Here is a 19,216-nt window from a genome sequence, read left to right on the forward strand (position 1 = left end):
CATTTATCACAGAAGAATAGTCTAATATCACACATGATGCTATTACCATTGTTTTGATGTGAGTTTCAACAACTAAAAGCATGAGTTTGCTTCATCTTAGTAATTTGCTATGGCAAAAGGTCAATGGAGCATTCAAGGGAAAAGGGAGGTGACAGTGGGTAATGTCATTGCAGAACACATCACTCTACGTGCTCCCTCATTTGTGGGATGAACAGTGTCTTTAACCTATGGTCTGGATGGGCCCTGGTAGTGTCATCTCTCCTCTGTCACAGCTCCACCTTGGGATGGGATGGACCCCTGCTACCACCAGTTTCACTCAACCAGTGTCAGCAAACGTTTTGTTATGTATGGGAGCAAGGCCTCGCAGAGCAGATATAGTCTGTCCTTGGGCAGATGTGTCTCTCCGTGGTAGAAGGTGAGGCTCCAAATGTGCAGAGACAATTTATTTACATTACTATAAAGGAGAAGGAATGGTGTGCTGAGGAGAGGGATGCTTTTAATGGTAGGCGACAGGCAACAGGAAGTGGTATTTGAAGGCAAGGTCTCCCCAGAGGGACCCCTGTGGCTCATGAAATGGAAAGTGTTTTCTCTGTGTCAAAAGTTCATTTCAATTAGAGATGTCACCAGCCCGGGAAGGTGTTTGTTATTCCTGGGGTTTGTCACTGCTTCCATTGCCTGCTCTCATGGAAGCAGTGCAAGTCACTCTGTGCAGAAGCCAAGGCAGAATACTTTATGGGGTTACAGTTTCCACTTTAGGCTTCGTACGCTCTTCAGCCCCCTGATGCAGTCTGTATTTGAGGTCTAAGTTGGGCTGTCAAGGTAGCTGAGACAAATATATTTAGTCTACCTTAGTTTCCTTTGCAGTTTCAGTGATATTCTTCATTCAGTGTCATATTCTTCATTTTCTGCCACAAATTGATTACTTTTAGTTGTCAAACAACTGTCAGCTTTTACCTCAGAGGAAGCCACGTTTCTCTGCTGGGCAAAATAATTCGTGGTGATATAATGCAAGCTTGTGGCAGTAATGAAGCACCATACATCAGCAATAGAAGTAGTCTTTTATTTCTCCAATAAACAAGAGGCCACATGGAGTCCATTCAGTACTGTCTTTTGAGTAAAAGAATGACAAATATCAATAAAAGCAGGTGAAGCAAACACAAGCAAAGAAGTAGTTGATTCAAAATATTATATTCTGGCTTTAAAAAAAAGAAAACAAAGGAGGGGTTTTGTTGCCTTTTATTTTTCTTTTGCTGGCTATGCTGACAAATTTAAGGCAGCTCCATTAAGAACTAGTTCCTGAATTTCCACCTTGAAAAAAATCTAACCATAAATCTTCATGTTTTGTGTCTGCTGATTGTGAGGAGTTAATCGTAAGTACAACAGTTGCTCAGCTTGGATGACGTTGTAATTTTTATAATGGAAACAAATCAGATGGCAGTACAAGTAGATAAAAGAAGCAGACTGGCAGGAATAAATTTCGCTTTATAGGCTGATGATTGTAAAATGGAGAAATTGCTCTTTGAGCAAAATATTTAACCTCACTCAGAAGTTACAATTGCAATTTTTTTCCCTCTTTGGCGTATTATGGCAATGCATGTGCAGATTAACATAAGTAATCCTTGTAAAGGTGTTGTGGTTTAAATCCTGTCGTCAAGTTACCCACGTAGTCCAATCCCCCGCCCCCCTGCCTTTTCTCCCCGACCCCTCCCCCCCGCACTCCCAGAGGGACAGGGAGGAGAATGGAAAGAATGCAATTCCCACGGGTTGAGATAAGAGCAGTCCAGTAACTAAGGTGTAACACAAATCACTGCTGCTACCACCAATAATAATAATGATAAGGGAAATAACAAGGGAAGAGAATATGATACCACCCGCCAACCGAGCGCAACCGAGCAGTGAGTGCCCTTCCGGCTCACTCCCAGTTACCTCCTGGGCATGACATGCTGTGGTATGGAATACCTCTTTGGTCAGTTTGGGTCAGGTGTCCTGTCTCTGCTTCCTTCCGGCTTCCCCTCCTCCCTGGCAGAGCATGAGACTCACAAAGTCCTTGGTCAGGCTAAACATTTGAGCAGTAATTAAAAACATTGGTGTTACCAGCACTGTTCCCAGGCCAAAAGTCAAAAACACAGCACTGCACCAGCTACTAAGAAGGCGAAAAAATGACTGCTACTGCTGAACCCAGGACAAAAGGAGTCAAACAGAAAACCAGGTTTTTTGTTCTGACTCCAATCAGCTTTTAAATATGCATATGCTCACATATATATGACACTGACTATTACTGTGAGCACAAGCTAAAGAAGTAAGTGTAACTTGTGTGCATGGTCATCTATCTATATCCAGAAATGCAGGAGTTTCATATGCAGGTTGTTGTATTTGAGATAATAGAGTTGACTTTTTGAAGGGTTGGCCCTGTAGTAAACAGTATTTAATGTTTTACGTGTTTGATTTATAGAGTTTAAAATGTCTTTTGGATAAATGTACCAACAAAGAGAATATACTTACTGCTACACCTGGTACAATTAATGTAAGTTTGGAATTTTACATGTGTTCCCTAAGAAGTAGCGTTAACATAAGGATCACTTAGAGACGAACAGGGACTTCTTTTGCATATATGCAGAAAAGTTACAACTGGTCATTTAGAGCCCAGTACAGATGACAATTATTCTCATATTTCAGTGCACTGGGATTCATAAGCACTGCACAGACCATATGTGGGGATTAAACTAAGTCCTTAATCTCAGATCTGACCATGTGAAATTACTGTTTATGTTAACAACTTTAGTGAAGAGGAACCTTTCTCACGTGTAGTAGACCACATCAACATGTCTCTAAGTATGCAACCTGAAATATTCCTTACTTGCCTTTCTAATGATAAATAATTTTCAAACCAGCAAACTACAGGGAAAGCATGTTGTCGTGGTTTAAACCCAGTCAGGTAACTCGTTCACTCGCTCCCCCCCCTTCCTTCCCTCCCCCTACTCCCAGAGGGACGGAGAGGAGAATCGAAAAGCATGCAACTCCCATGGGTTGAGATAAGAACAGTTTAGTAACTAAGGTATAACACAAATCACTACTGCTACCACCAATAATAACAATGATAAAGGAAATAACAAGGGAAGAGAATACAACACCTCACCACCAGCCGACCGATAACTCTCCCCCCCCGCCCCAGCCCGACCAAGCACTGACCGATACCTCCTCCAACCCCGCAGTCTCCCAGCCCTTCCGGCTAACTCCCAGTTACATCCTGGGCATGACGTGCTGTGGTATGGAATACCTCTTTGGTCAGTTTGGGTCAGGTGTCCTGTCTCTGCTTCCTCCTGGCTTCCCCTCCTCCTTGGCAGAGCATGAGGCTCACAAAGTCCTTGGCCAAACCAAAACATCATTGTTATCAGCTCTGTTCCCAAGCTGAAAGTCAAAACACTGCTCTGCACCAGCTACCAAGGAGGAGAAAAATGACTGCTACTGCTGAACCCAGGACACATGTTTAACATGAAGGTAAATTTGTAACCTGGTTCTTCACTGACATCCTGAATTCAGGAGACGGCAACACTAATAGTTAATGGGTAATAAATAAAATGAGCATTCAATATATTGTATTTGCTAAATGCGCAAGCATCTGTAATGTCAAGCTGGACTATTTATCCTACAGAATACATGAGTTTTTCAGCATGCTGGAAGAGTGTTCACAATGTCCTTTGTTGCAGTAATCAAGACAGAAACAGTCTTCCTGCCTCCTTCCAATCAACTGGCTTTGATTTAAAAGCTAGCCTGGCGAGCAAGAGACCCTGATCAAAAACAGCAGGAGCTGCAAAAGCACCAGCCTGCTCCTTCAGTGGGGAATGGTGCCTGGACCAGGTCCCCTTCCCCTGCATGTGCATGGGGACCTCAGTTACTTGGTGGGATGGTGGATGGAAGCAAGGTCCTCCACCTGGGTCAGAGCAATCCCAGGCACAGCTACAGGCTGGGCAGAGAAGAGATTCAGAGCAGCCCTGCGGAGAAGGACTTGGGGGTGTTGGTTGATGAGAAAATGAACATGAGCTGGCTTCAGTGTACGCTCGCAGCCCAGAAAGCCAACCGTATCCTGGGCTGCATAAAAAGGAGCATGACCAGCAGGTCAAAGGAGACGATCCTGCCCCCTCTACTCTGCTCTTGTGAGACCTCACTTGGGAGTATTGTGTGCAGTTCTGGTGACCTCAACATAAAAAGGACATGGAACTGTTGGAACAAGTCTAGAGGAGGACCATGAGGATGATCAGGGGACTGGAGCACCTCCCATATGAAGACAGGCTGAGAAAGTTGGGGCTGTTCAGCCTGGAGAAGACTGTGTGGAGACCTCATAACAGCCTTCCAGTTTCTGAAGGGAGCCTGCAAGGATGCTGGGGATGGACTATTCACTAGGGACTGTAGTGATAGGACAAGGGGTAACGGGTTAAAGCTTAAACAGTGGAAGTTTAGATTGGATATAAGGAAGAAGTTCTTTACTGTAAGGGTGGTGAGGCACTGGAATGGGTTGCCCAAGGAGGCTGTGAATGCTCCATCCCTGGCAGTGTTCAAGGCCAGGTTGGACAGAGCCTTGGGTGGCATGGTTTAGTGTGAGGTGTCCCTGCCCATGGCAGGGCAGTTGGAACTAGATGATCTTAAGGTCCTTTCCTACCCTAACTGTTCTATGATTCTATGATTTTGGGGCACCTCAATCACGCGGTGGAGCTGCAAATGGCAGCTTTGTTGCACCCAGGCCCTGTGGTTCCACACGCAGGGAGATCTAAACTGCAGGTAAATGCCATCCTCACGCGGCCCTCACAGAAGCTACAGGGAAAGGTCTCTAGCCATCTGCTTTGAAGGTGTTTTCACTGCCTCATCAGCTGGCACACCTCCAACTAAGTCTAGGAGCAGTGTTAGCAGCAAGCTCCTTTGGCCTGTTCCGCTGCACTGGGAAGTTTGAGCATCCAAACTGTGGTCCCCAACTTTGCTAGAGCAATCTCTGCCCCACTGCAAGGTCTTCCCTGCCCAGGTTTCAGCTGTAAAAGAAAGAGGCAGGCAGTGCCTGTGACAGGAATTGCTTTCTTAGGAGTCTGGTTTATGGACACACTGCAGCTGCACATCAATCTCAAAGTGGGAAGCAATTTCCCTGGCAGGAGTTTAGTGTCTTCTTGAGTCTCCCCAACAGGGCATTCTCCAGCTGATCCCCAAACCTTCCGGTGCTCATTTCAGAAGGAGTAGCTGATGTCCCAGGGCCAGATCATCACCAGGGACTCCTTCCTTTTTCCCGATTAACAACTGAGTGTAAATGCCTGATGTCATTCACGCTTGGATTGGGCCAGAACCATTAACCTTTCCCTTATCTAGGCAGACATATATGCTGAGATAGAAAGACCTGTGTAATTGCAGGGATTGTAGAGCTGTGTGGTACTCCACCATCCGTTTCATCTTCCCCTCAGAATACCAAAGAAAATCTAATGCTCTACTGCAGTTAGAAAAGCTGTCAACATTTTACAGTGCACAAATTTCAGCAAGTTAAAGGCTTGATCATGTTTTCTAATGTAACATGACAGGTGAAAAAAGGCTCTGCAACAGTGAAAAGGTACAATTTTTGCCTTTGAAACCCCTGTCATGGGAAACATTTTTGGGAGTTACTTTAATTTCACTTTGTCTTGACTAATTCTTTTCTTCAGAGTCTTCATCCTGTCTTGTATTTCAGTAGTGCTGGTAGCCCCACCCCAGTTCAAGGTAGTGTACAGCAGTTGACCTCAGTCTGAGGATTTTGGAGCAGATATAAAGACCACGATGGGGAAATGCAAGGCATCAGTGAGGGAATACTAGGCATCACTGCTCGCTTATCTCAGCATCCTCCGTGATCACTGCACACTTGACTGCCTCAGTTTTCATTCTCCCACCTGCCCGTCACTGTACCTTGCCTTTCTCTTAGTTCTTTGCACTTGTCACTAGACATGTCATGTTTTAATAATTAGGGCACGTGTTAACATCTTCAGGAGGGAGCAATGCTGCCTCACTATTCAGCATAATAGTATATCTGAAAGGATGGATTTGACCCAGCAGTACTGAAGATTAAGTGCCATCTTTATTTTCTTTAATGTTTTTTTGATCGGTCTTGACAACTGGGAGAGGTGCCCAAAGACTGGAAGAAATCAAATGTCACTCATCTGTTCAAGAAAGAGGACTCCGGGAATTATAGGCCAGTCAGCCTCACCTTGATCACTGGGAAGGTGGTGGAGCAGATAATTCTGGAAACCATATCCAGGCGCATAAAGGACAAGAAAGTCATTAGGAGTAGCCAGCATGGATTCACAAGGGGAAGTCATGCTTGATCAACATGATTGACCTCTACAATGAATTGACTGGCCCAGTAGACAAGGGGGAGCAGTAGATAGTGTCTATGTAGACTTTAGTAAGGCTTTCAACATTGTCTCACATAAGATACTCAGAGTGAAGTTATTGAATTATGTGCTAGTGGGCAGATAGATTGAAAACTGTCTGAATGGCCATGACCAAAGGCTCATGATTGGCGGCACAAGGTCCAGTTGGAGTCCAGTAATTAGCAGCATACCCCAACAGGTCCATAGTGGGTCCAGTCCTCTTTAACATCGTTCATTAATGATGTGGAGTACCCCCAGCAAACGTGCTAATGACTCAAAACTGTCTGATGCAACCGAGGGGCATGCTACCATCCAGAGGGAGGGACTTTGATAAGCTGGAGAAATGGGCTGACAGGAATCTCATTAAGTTCAACAAAGGCAAGTGCCAGTTCCTGCAGTTGAGAAGACAACCACATGCACTAATGTATGCTGGGGGGTTGTCCAGCGAGAGAGCAGTTTGACAGGAAGGATCTGGGAGTCCTGATGGCATCAGGTTGGACATGAGCCAGCAGCAAGCCCTCATGGGCTGCATTAGAAAAACTACTGCCAGCAGGTTGAGGAAGGTGATCCTTCTCCTCTGTTCAGTACTGCTGAGGCCACATCTGGAGTGCTGTGTTGAGTTCTGGGCTGCCCAGTACAAGAGAGGGATGGGCATATGGGAGAGAGTCCAGTGAAAGGCCACAGAGATTATTAAGGGACTGAAGCATCTCTGCTTTGTGCAAAGGCTGTGGGAGCTGGGGCTGTTCAGCCTGGAGAAGAGACGGCTCAGGGGAGATATTGTGTATAAATTGGCTCAGGAGATCAATGTGTGTAAACACCTGAAGAGAGGGTACAAGGGGATGGAGCCAGACTTTTCTCAGTGGTGCCCAGTGACAGGACCAGAGGCAACAGGCACAAATTAAACATGAGAGGTTCCCTCAGAACAGCAGGGAACACTTACTCACTGTGAGGGTGACCAAGCACTGGCACGGGCTGCCCAGAGATGTTTCAGAGTCTTCCTCCTTGGAGATACTCAGAAGCCATTTGGACCCAGTCCTGGCTCTAGGCAGCAACCTCCACCATTCTGTGATAGCATAAGGCATCAGAAAAGCTGACAAACTCTTTGTATGTTAGCAAGCATCTTCGCTTTTTGAAGTGCATGATGTTGGCTGAGTTTTTGTGTGCCTTTGGCACTGCAGAGTGGCCAAGTTCTGTCTCAGACTTTCTGAATCCTGACTCCCTTCACGCCCCCTAGACTAAGGTTACTGTGAATGTGTCTGTCACAAATCTGCTCCGACGCAATGCTTGACAAATCTCTCCTGCTTTCGGTTATTGCACAATGGCTGTGCCAGCACAGTGTGGCCAAGTCACAAGCTCTCACAAATGCCTGTCTGTGGCATGTAGACCGTAAGTCTCTAGCTCACTTCACTTCCAAGAATGTACGGAGTTAGCCCTTGAGACCAAACTCCCTGTGCTCTGCTCCATGGAAAATATTACCAGTACTCAGTTTCTAAACAAGAATGTCTCACAGAAACCCTGTATCCACATGGAAATCAACTCCAGATGCCCAACTTCCTTCAACAAGCACGTTTCTCAGCACCTTGCCATCCCCTTAGTCCACCTCTGCCGTAGAAGAAAAAACAAAACAAAACAAAACAACAGAGTCACAGTTTCACTTCCAAGAGCTTTCCAATTCCTTGCACTCTTTTCTTCTTTTCTGACTATCTGAAGCAGAACTTTACAATCTGCTGTCTCTGTGTGGATCCAGATCCAGCAAACATCAATTTATTGTTCTTTCTCAATTTGGGGAACTGGGAGCTTGCTCCTCTCAGAAACATCCTGTCGCTGCAATGGTGCTGTCTGGTATCTGTGCAACAGCAGTGATCTGCAGTAGTGCAGACTACAGCAATGTTCTAGTGGCTCTAGTAAGAAAATAGGACAGAAGCCTGTATTTGATGCATGTTTTGCCAAAACCACTGCTCATCAGACTTTAAAAAGCTGATAGAGTCTAGTAATTGTGAGACATTTTCTTCCCTTTCTTCCTTAACAGCTGGCGTTCATTACCTGGGCTCAGCAGAGCACCACTGCTGTCAAGTAGGAGCAAAGTTGTTACTAGCACTAAATAATCTCCAGTCAATGAGAGTGGGTTTAGCACCCAATAAACTACAAGGTACAGTTGTAAATTCAGTATGCTTGTAAAGCAAAATTCAAGTCCACATGACTGGCCAGAGGGGGCTGGAAGGAGGGGCTGAGTGTATTCTTCTGCTTAATACTTATGCATGAGAAATTGCATGTTTACACTAATAATGAGGTTGAGCAGAACTGGGAAGCAGGCACTGCATCTGTTTGCCCAGGCTATCCTAGCCAGCATGTTTTAGCACCATTCCATAGCCTCTCATAGCAGTAGGTGCAATTTCCAGTTTTATGAACACTTTGTGCACCCTTGATACATATTCAGAAGGAACTTTTGCCAGGGCAACTGTGCTGATTCCCTTTGTTACCTCTTTCCAGGCCCTCTCCTTGCCTTCATTGCAGCTGGATATACAGAAAACAAGTGGATGCCACAAAACCAGAGCACTGAAAGCCCAGGACAGATATATTTTAGGGTGCCCTGCAGGGAAATCCAGGATTCTCCTGTGACATTTCAGCAGCCATGAGCAAACATACTTCTTTTGTCTTGCATGCAAAATGTTTTAAGTTATTAACTCTCTTCAGCCTCCTTGCCTGAATGCCAGCTACATAAACTATTTGGACCAGTAAGAAGCTCAAAAAACAGTCACCAGTTTAAGGTAGTCTTGTGTTAGAGGACTAACAGTTGCAAAAATGTGGAGTTTAATATCACCCTGATTTGAAATGTCACAGGGAAGCCATCTACAACGCTGTCCCACTGGGGTTTGTGAAGTGTCTGAAGTGTAAAGGAGAAATGATTTCAAGATAGCTGGGCTAGGAACAGGTTTCTCTCACATTTTACATAAGGAAGATGGAAGATATTGTGGGGCATTCCCTCCTCTTCCATAGTTCAACATCAGCTCCAATTAAGCAAAACAATAATGAAGAGAATGCTGGTCTCCACCCAGCAGCTAGATTGTGGTAACACAGTAGGTTTTTACATTGATAAAGTGTTGGAGGAGGTGGGGAATGTTCAGGCAGGAGTACAAGCATCTGATACTAGTCAGAATGAAGAAACTTTGTTAGGGGTTGAACTGAGCTTTGTAACTTCAGGGAGAAAATATAAAAAAGCTGATGTCACACTATGCAGCAAATGAAGAGAAAGGCTGCAGTCTGTTCAGTGTAGCACACAGGGTTTGAATGTCCCTGTGGACGTGTTTTGTTTCATGGGGGGTTCTTTGTTTATTTTGAAGTTAAGTGTATTTGCCTGGAAATAGGATCTTTGTTACTTTGCAGATTATTCATTCCTGCTGCTAATTCCGTATTTGATGTAATAAGCCTCTTTGTAGCATTCCATTTGTTTTGCTGTGGAAATACGTACAAAGCAACAACAACAGAAGAAAGATTATCACTTTATGGTCCAAATTTAGCCTCTGGGTAATTATGTGCATCTCAATAACTTTGAGAGAAGAAAATGCAGATGGGACAACAATTCTCCTGATTAAAATATACCTTGTCATGCTTTCAGGCCACTAGATTTAAACCTAAAGATGATGAATAGCTGTGAGCAAATCATATCTAATATCTTGTCAAAATAACAACTGTGCAGTTTCCTAAGGCGCTAGTGGGGGACAGGGGGGGTCCATTTTAACCAGGTGAATAATTTCTTCTTTAACTAGACACTTTTGGTATTTTCTGTCGCAGGTGCAGCATGTTTTCATTGATGTTCCATGAGATGCTGTGATTTTTTCAAGTAAATATTTCTGTGCTTTGCTAATGCACAGAGGCAGTAGTAGGCACGGGCAGTGAAGGTGTTAAATACACAGCCCCTGGAAGGGGACAGATGTGTTCTTGAGCGAGATGGGGATTTATACAATGGGCAAATCATGGTGAAACATGCATTCTCTATGAAGGTAAGAAACAAATTTGCAAACAGCGATGCAGGTACAAAAGAATCGGTGTGGTAAAATGTGTGCAAAGACACAGTCTGATCAGCAGGTAACACAGATGCAGATGTGACCATTAAATGGCTAGGAATGACCCAGACATCTGCAGTACAGCTGGCAGCGCAGCTACTGGGAAGAGCTCTCCTTGCAACCTGCTTCAGTAGATTTGTGCTTGTTATTACCATAGCAGTTAATGCAAGAGCAGTTGTGTCTACTGGAGCTGGCTGAATAAGGGATTTTTTTGCATTTGGTACTAAAATAAAACAACATACTTAGCAATAATAATTAAGTGGGGTACAGAATAAAAATAGCGAATAGAGGCATTTATTTTTTTATTTCAAACTGAGAACTAGCATCCAGTATCTGAAGAGGACCTACAATGATGCCAAAGAGGGACTCTTCATAGAATCATAGAAGAGTTAGGGTTTGAAGGGACCTTAAGATCATCTAGTTCCAACCCCCTGCCATGGGCAGGGACTGTAGTGATAGGACAAGGGGTAATGGGTTCAAACTTAGACAAGAGAGATTTAGGTTAAGTATAAGAAAGAAATACTTTACTGTGAGGGTGGTGAGGCCCTGGCACAGGTTGCCCAAGGAAGCTGTGGCTGCCCCATCCCTGGCAGTGTTCAAGAACAGGTTGGAGAAGGCCTCGAGCAACCTGGTCTAGGGTGAGGCATCCCTGCCCATGGCAGGGGTGTTGGAACTAGGTGATCTTAAGGTTCTTTGCAACCCTAACTATTCTATGATTTTGTTCAGTGCATGTCCTTAATACTTTTTTAATACGTTCCCTTTTTTGTTTTTTTAACTACTCACTACCTTGCAGATAGTTTCTGACCTGCTGGAACTCAATTTTTTGGCAATTTTGCTTTTTGTCAAAAACATTTCACCTAGCCCTAATTCTTAATCTTCAAGATTTTTTAGGCCGCAGCCCTTTGCAGTAAATCACTGCTATTTATCACCTGCCTTTCATGCAATCTGGGGGTCTGAAATCCCTCTGGCACAAAATAGTTATTCACTCTTAAGTCTCTCAAAATTTGTTCACTTCCCAGAATTTTCCACTTGAGTAACAAGACAAAGTGTGGGCACCATGCTATTTCCTATGCATCTTTTCTCCTAGAAACTGAATTACTGTGGTTTTGAATTGCTGGTACTGCCAACTTCTGTTACAAAAATGTTTACTTGGAATTCCTGTATTGTGGCTGTTCCAAGTCACTGAGTATTTTAGCTTTTTGATTAATTTCTCAGAAAGCGGGTAAATTGTGCTTTTTTGACATTACCAATGTAAGGTGCCTGTTTGGGGATTAAGTAGATTTCTACAGTGTGGTTCATTTGACTTCCTTCATGCTGGCACTGGTAGGGTGGTCTATAACAAATTAACATGGTCAGGGTATGTACATGATTCTTCTCTCTGCTCTTTGAGTGGTCTGTAGCTGCTGCAGTAACATAGGAGACTTTTTCATGTTGCCTGTATAAGTGTTAAGCTTGCCATCACCAAGCTGGTGAAGCTCCCCGCCCAAGTTTCCTTCATTAAAACCAACGGCTTTCTGCATTTTGGATTGAGATTGCCATGGCAGTCACAGATTATTTGCACTGCCAGCCAGAACTGGTTTGTTTGTTTGGATGTTCCTGGCTTGATAGTTAAATATTACAGTTGTGTTTGTTAGTGCATATGTGTATAAGAAGATAGAGTGCTGTTGCTTTTTTAATGAGACAAATTGCATTTTGACAGCACTAGAAATGTAAGATACCTGCTAGTGCAGTCTATGTACATACAGTCACTGTGGTCCATATACAATCACCACGTAGTCTCTGTGGTCCACAGAGGCCCATTAGGAGGTCTGATCTTCACACTAGCTAAATATAAGGAAGGTGGTTCCTCCCTCATGCGCTTCAGCCCTTAACCCTTTCTTGGAGCCAGCAGATGCTTCTCAGCATAGGTGACATTTAAGGTTGTGGCAGCAGATTTCTCAGAAAAGGATCTTTAGAGGAGAAGGGCACTGGGGAAAATAAGTGGGGTTTTAGAGGGTTACGGGAAGTTTGGGGAGTGGGGCTGTGCTCCTGTTGCTATCCCTTCCTCTGCAGTTTCTTATCTGGCCCCACAGACCTCCTTCCCACCTAAAGCATTGCTTCCTCTCTCTATACCAAGTTCACAACACGCACAGGAAAAACTCCTTTACTCCCATATCAAAGCATGCTCAACCCATGTGAGCATCCCTGAGCGCCAGGAGCTGGGGCAGGGGAGCATGCCTGGGAAAGGGGCTCTGCTATTCTGGCTCATGCTTGGAGATGGCTCTACTTTTAAGAGCGTAACATTTCTGGTAAGAAGCAGCCATGTGCTAGAGACTAGAGGAATACCCCAAATTTGTTTCATCCAAGCTGCTAAAAACACCAGGGGCTGATGTAACAACTCCAGTCACAGCTGGCTTGGTTGGGTGGCAAAGAACTGAAGGGATCTTGGCCTCTGCCTCAGTCTGTTGCTTGACAGAACCACCTATAGGATTGTCCATGAAGCCCTCTGGCAGCAGACTGGGGACAAATATCGATGTGAAACTGAACATTCTAAGATTCTGTGATTCTATGAGCTGGCTTCAGTGTGCGCTCGCAGCCCAGAAAGCCAACCGTATCCTGGGCTGCGTCAAAAGGAGCATGACCAACAGGTTGAAGGAGGTGATCTTGCCCCTCTACTCCACTCTCATGAGACCTCACTTAGAGTATTGTGTGCAGTTCTGGTGTCCTCAAAATAAAAAGGACATGGAACTGTTGGAACAAGTCCAGAGGAGGGCCATGAGGATGATCAGGGGACTGGAGCACCTCCTGTATGAAGACAGGCTGAGAAAGTTGGGGCTGTTCAGCCTGGAGAAGAGAAGGCTGCGTGGAGACCTCATAGCAGCCTTCCAGTATCTGAAGGGGGGCCTATAGGGATGCTGGGGAGGGACTCTTCATTAGGGACTGTAGCGATAGGACAAGGGGTAATTTTATAACAAACCAGACACAATAATGCCTATAGATAGCAAGTATATCTGTTCAGCTCTGATTGTTTTACATGGTGCCATTTTATTCAAGTCATTCATGGATTGACCTTGAACTGTAAAGTATGATTTCTTCAGCTTTGTAAAATCAGCTTTTGGTTCAATATTATTGCCTTTGGATAAGTGTCTCCTCATAATGCTGTACAGACAACAGAAGGACAATCACTAACATTTTAGAACATTTTTTTGTTACAATGGGTCCTAACATCCATCTGTTTTTTCTGGCATGCTTTAGATTTTCAGCCAGTGTTTAGTATATTTTTCCCTCTGGATTCCTAGTACTCAAAAATACCCCTTTTTTTATTGTTCCAAAAATATATTCTTGAATTAGATACATAGTAAATTCCCTCCTCTAAAAAAGATTGTTCTTTTTGTTTCCTGCTGCAGTTGTTGGATATTTTGTTCTTGGGATTAGGGTTAAGAGATTTGAGAATTAATGCTGAAAGCTCCTGTGTGTAACTATCTTAATTCCACCATGCCCTTTTTTAAAAAATCATTTAAACTTTCCTGATCGTATTTTATGTGAACAGCCAGCATTTGGCTAAAAGGTTTGATGCTAATGAAACAGGGGAGGCTCCATTTTAGGCCTTGAGGTGTGAGACATAAGCATGCATTATCTTGCAGTGTCCCATTGTATTGGTAGGCATTTTACAGTTAATTCTATTAAAATACAGTTAATATTATTATTGCAGTTAATATTATTATTAATATTCAGACAAAATCTGAATCTTAATGTCTAGCACTACTTGGCAAAAATGAATAAGAAATTAAGCAATTCCCAGGGTGAATGCGGGTGTCTGCATTGTGGTACTGTGGTCTGATGAAAGATTAATGACTTGCGTATGTCGTTAGTCACACTGTTTCTACTCAGAGTCATAGGACTATCTGGTTATTCCTTTATTTCTTTTAACAAAATACAGAGCTCGTGGCCCAAGATGATGCTGCTTTATTGGGGTATTTTAAAGAAACAAGTTCTGTATATGATAGATGGGATTATAACTTTATGCAGACATAATGAATTGTTGAAATCTACATTTTGAATATGATTCTCTTTCCTCAGGAGACCTAATCTGAACAACCTGTTCTTTCTTGGGCAGCTTGTAACATTCCCAAGAGTAAATCAAAATCATAATAAATCAGTTTCTCAGAGCTGTGAGTCAGGAATAGACTCACATGGGCTAAAAAATGAGAAAACAAATTGGTCAGGTTCAGAGTTTTAAACAAAGGGTCAGCTTCATTATATTTTTCACTACCTGCAGATGCTTCTGCAAGCAGAAAATTTGCTCATTAGTTTTCCTCAAAGTCCTCACCACAATCTAGGCAGGAAAATCAAATTTTCAACTAAAATTATTCAGATTTTAATTTAGGCTCTACGCCCCTAAGCATACAATTTATATTTATTCCAGACTTGGTCCTAGCAAAATTGTCTAGCTAGGTCTCATCTAAACTGTCTCAGTGGAGCTTGACTCATTTTCCCAGGGATGATCAGGGGTCTCTGCCTGCTTTAATCTGCCCTAGTCATTGCCACAGGCTTCTTTATAGCTGCAGAAGAACCACCATCTCCCAGAGGCGGAGTGTTTAAAATCAACAGGGAAGTGGAGAGCAGTCATTACATGGTAACTGAATCGTAGCAAACGCTCCTTATGGTTTTATTGCCTTAATTTCTCAGGGAAAGACGTTATAAGGCATATTATCATTATTGATGTCAGGAGACTTGTCACACAGGAAAGAGAGCTTAAAGGAAGAGATAATGTATCGTACAGATTAGCCAACATCTTAATGGAGTCAAGTCCAGGAATTTTAATGGTGTCAAACTCTTACATTTGCTTCTTTGGTTAGGGATTTTCTATTTAATATGCCTTCTGTTTATTCACTCGTTGGTAAAACTGCATTTAATCCAATTTTAAAAATCCTGTTAGAAGGATAGTTCTCTGTAGACTCTAAAGTCTGGCTGACAGTATCTGGGCTGATACTTCAGAGAAGGGGAACCTCCAGGCTTACGAATATTTTTGCTCATTGTGCAGTGATACAAGAAAAGGAGGTAGTTCATTCTTGCCCTCTGCTAACAGTTAACTGGCGGAAGCAGATACAAGATTTTCTTCTCCATTTTTCTCCTCCAATTTTCTGTATTTGGCATGGAGTGCAAAGAGCCCCTGGTAGCCTATACTTCATCAATATTGCTTTGCTATCAGCATTATTGTTGGGAAATGCAAGCTAAATTAAGCAACAGTAAGACTCTTTACTCCCATTGAATTTTCCTCATGCCAAATTACATAGCTGATGTAAATCAGCACATTTCTATTGGCTTCAGTTGTGCTCATTTATGCCAACTAAAGAGCTATGTGACAAGTAGTTCTTTGTAGCAACTGTCTTCTCACGTGCCCAGCTCAGATTTACTCCTCTCTTAGAGCAATCTCTAGGGTAGTATGAGCCAAATTGCAACTGAGTAAAAAGATTTGCATCTACAGAATAAATTCAGGAGTTGCTCTAGAGGTTATGCTTCACTGTGCTCAGAATTTATTTTACATCAGGGTGATTTAAGCCATTAGGAATAGCTGTGTGAGCATGTTCTGGTGATGTTCTGGGCACCTCACTGTGCTGCTGTGTGCCCTGTTGTGGTTGCCTGTGACCTGTTTGCCCATCAGTCCTGCTCTTGGATCATGTGCACCAGATGTAACCATTCAAGCACTGAAGAACTGCTTGGTTCTGCCTCTTGTATCTGCAAACACTCGGAGTTAATAAGCCTGGCAAGTATATGGGGAATCATTTTCCAGCAAGCCTTGTACTATATCAAGCCATTATATTTACAGATGACCCTATACTAAGCTCTTAAATTTTCTTGTCCTCTGTGCAAAGGCAAAGATGAATTCCTGGTACCCAGAATACACATACCCAGCACCATCCTGTTCACATAACCACCATGGCATTAATCAAAGTTTATCGTCAACAAAACAAGGGATTAAGGAGGGAAAACCCATGCCTCCTAGTAGGGGTCAGCCTTGGCAGCCAGGTGTGACTTGCCTCTAAAATACTATTAGACAAAGGGGCTGCAAGAGCCTGACTGTCACCCCCACAACTAGTTGGCCACTGCCCTGAGAGCCCTCTGGGTATGGCCACGCTGTAGAGCAGGGAAAGCATCACTGTGGACTTTTCGTTCAAGTGTTTTGTATTGCGTGGGGAGATGTACAGCCACTTTTTTCTTTTATTGCTCCTGCCACATGGAGCAGACACTTCTATAGCAACTGATGGTTGTCCCTCCTGCCTCCAAACTCCTATTTGTGCACCATGACATGCCCAACACAGCCCAAAATGAATTAAAAAACTAAACTAAACTAAACTAACCATCTCACAATGTCCTTATGAAGAGCTGCACAGCTCTTGTTGTACTGTTCTAGCACAAGGCGTGTGGTACGTTTTGAGTGTGCAGGGAATTAATTCAGAAAATTGTTTTGCTGTCAAGTTTATCTTTGTAAATGTGAGCAAACTGGTTTATTTTTCACTGACAGTCTCATTTGGATATTATACTTACAGAAGTGTAAACCAGGCAATACATTGCAAAGCACAAATTACAAAAAAAACCCTTTCTGATCCCCTGGAATGCCTGAAGCTCATTGCAAAACTGCATGAATGGTGCAGTGAGGGTCAAGCATGTTCACACAAGAGATCTTATATACAGAAAATGCTGTTGAAGGTTGTTGCTCTTTAAGGCCTGTCTTGCCTGCTGCTTGGACACCTGTGCTCATACAACTCCATGAAACAGCCAGAGTAACCAACAAACAGCAGCACTGCACATCCCAGTCGATTCTGTTTTTACAAGCAGATCTGTTCTTTGCTGTTGCACCAGGCTCCTTCCTCACCTCCAATTTCTCCTGTTTATTCTGATGGTGCTGCTAATGAGACACTTATCTCCTAACCTCTGGCCTCTTGACAGTCTCATGCAGCCCCTGTGATGTTAAATGAAGTTAGGCACAGCAGCAACCCTGCAATCAAACCGCTGACATGAACCTCTGCAAGCTAGGTGGGCTTCATCAATACTTCTTTATTCAGGGCAGCACAGGAGGGAAGGTAGAGGAGAGGAGGCATCACACCTGGGTGTTTACCAAGATCAGAGTGGTGCACTGGGGACGGTGTACTGAAATCTGGTGTGAAAAAAATACTGTTTTGTTGGAGCCATGGTAACAAAGCAATAGCTGCTTACATTTTTTGATTTACAGGATCTGTAACTAGTATCAAGATTTTCAAAGATAGTAACACTAGCAGCTGTTCAACATCTGGCAAACCTAGAAGTCAAGAGGCAAGAATAAAAGGACTAAAGTGATGCTGTTCTGAGGAGCTGGTGGAGGTGTTTGTAAAGCCCAAATATAGTTTGGGGGCAGAAGCCACTGTAGCAACAAGAGAAATTAAAAGAGTAAGAGATTCAGAGAGGAGAGAATTGTGAGAGGATGGAAGGGAAGGGCTGCAGAAGGGGCTGGGTTTATCTGAGGTGCTCAGCAGGGAGGGACTCACAATGAGGGAGCAAGAGGAGGCTCAGTCTGAAAGGATGGTGGAAATAGGGGTGTAACAGCAGCTCATGGAGATGAAAGCAGACACTGGTACTGGAGGCCAGGAGCCTCCACAGCTTCTATTTGTTACCTTCCTTATCTTCCAGCAATGTTTCAGTGCTTGCGCTGTAAGGACTAGTCATGATTTTGTTCCACTAAAACGGTACCTTATCTTTTCCTACTCCGTAAGTCTTGCTATAAAAATTCTTGGGTTTGTAAGGGTTCAGAAGCAGTCAACAACCCATGAATGCAGAAATCTTCAGCTCTCCAGACTGAAGCTATCAAAAGTGTCATAGCTTTTTATGCCATGTAAGTGCATCCCTCAAAAATGGTGGCCATTATTTAGGCAGGAGCATTCTGCAGCCTAAAAAGCATGGATAATGGGGTCTATAAAATCCCATTTGACTCTTATGGAGAATACAGGGTTTTGTGGCTGGCTGTCACTATGGGCCCTACCAGACATCATGGAGAAGAATCCCATGGTTTGTAAGTCCCTGAATAGCAAAGGAGTAGAGGGTGTGTGTAATGAATGCTAAGGGTATAATTGGAAGAAACTTCTGTCCTCTGTGTGGAAGCAATGACACAGTGAAGTGAAAGTTTTGTTTAAATTAATCTGCTTCATGGCAAGTGCCCCAGTAAACACATGGAAGACTTGGTCCTTTTTGCAAATCACCTATGTAGATAGATAAAACTTCTGCCTTTTGTTAGAAAAGCTCCAGTGTGAACTGTTCTTGATGGAACTGTTAGTGGAGTCCTTCAATCCCTATTTTCCTGGAAAGGGGAGGACCTTTTTGGGAGCATTCTCTTCAGACAAGTTTCTCCTTTTGCTTGTTGTGTGGTTTGTTTCTATAGACACAGCCGCACACCGGATGGCTGGAGTCCATCCGTAACAACCCTCCGATGCATCTTCTTGAAAAGCATCATGGTGCAGTGGATTCATAACATTGTATAACTCAATTCCTACAGGCACACAAGGTGGGGCTAAGAATGGCAAATTTTTCTCATAAAAACCACAAAATTAAGTAGTTTTAGTTGCCTCTTGGTGATGTCTCCAGTTAGCAACAGCTACTGTATCTTAAAGATGGTAATAGCAAGCACTTGAATAGCATGCTCTCTCTTCTAAGTACTTTGCAGACATTCTTTTCTTCTGAATTAAGGATAAATTCCTGTCCTTTTCAACACTTCTCCAGTGAGATAAATGTTCAATCTGCCATGGGAAAGAGAAAAGCTAGTGA

General features: G+C 43.4%; 1 protein-coding gene across 9 annotated transcripts in view; it reads left to right on the forward strand.

The window, feature by feature from the left end:
• The window catches only part of PHACTR1 (phosphatase and actin regulator 1), a 315,221-nt gene that overhangs the window by 275,293 nt on the left and 20,712 nt on the right, over positions 1-19,216 (forward strand). The gene's annotated exons all lie outside the window — the stretch shown is intronic.

Source organism: Pezoporus flaviventris, unplaced genomic scaffold (assembly GCF_033815535.1).
Source record: "Pezoporus flaviventris isolate CSIRO_AGI_PZ_B2104156 unplaced genomic scaffold, CSIRO_AGI_Pfla_v1 ptg000007l, whole genome shotgun sequence".
Lineage (NCBI taxonomy): Eukaryota > Metazoa > Chordata > Aves > Psittaciformes > Psittacidae > Pezoporus > Pezoporus flaviventris.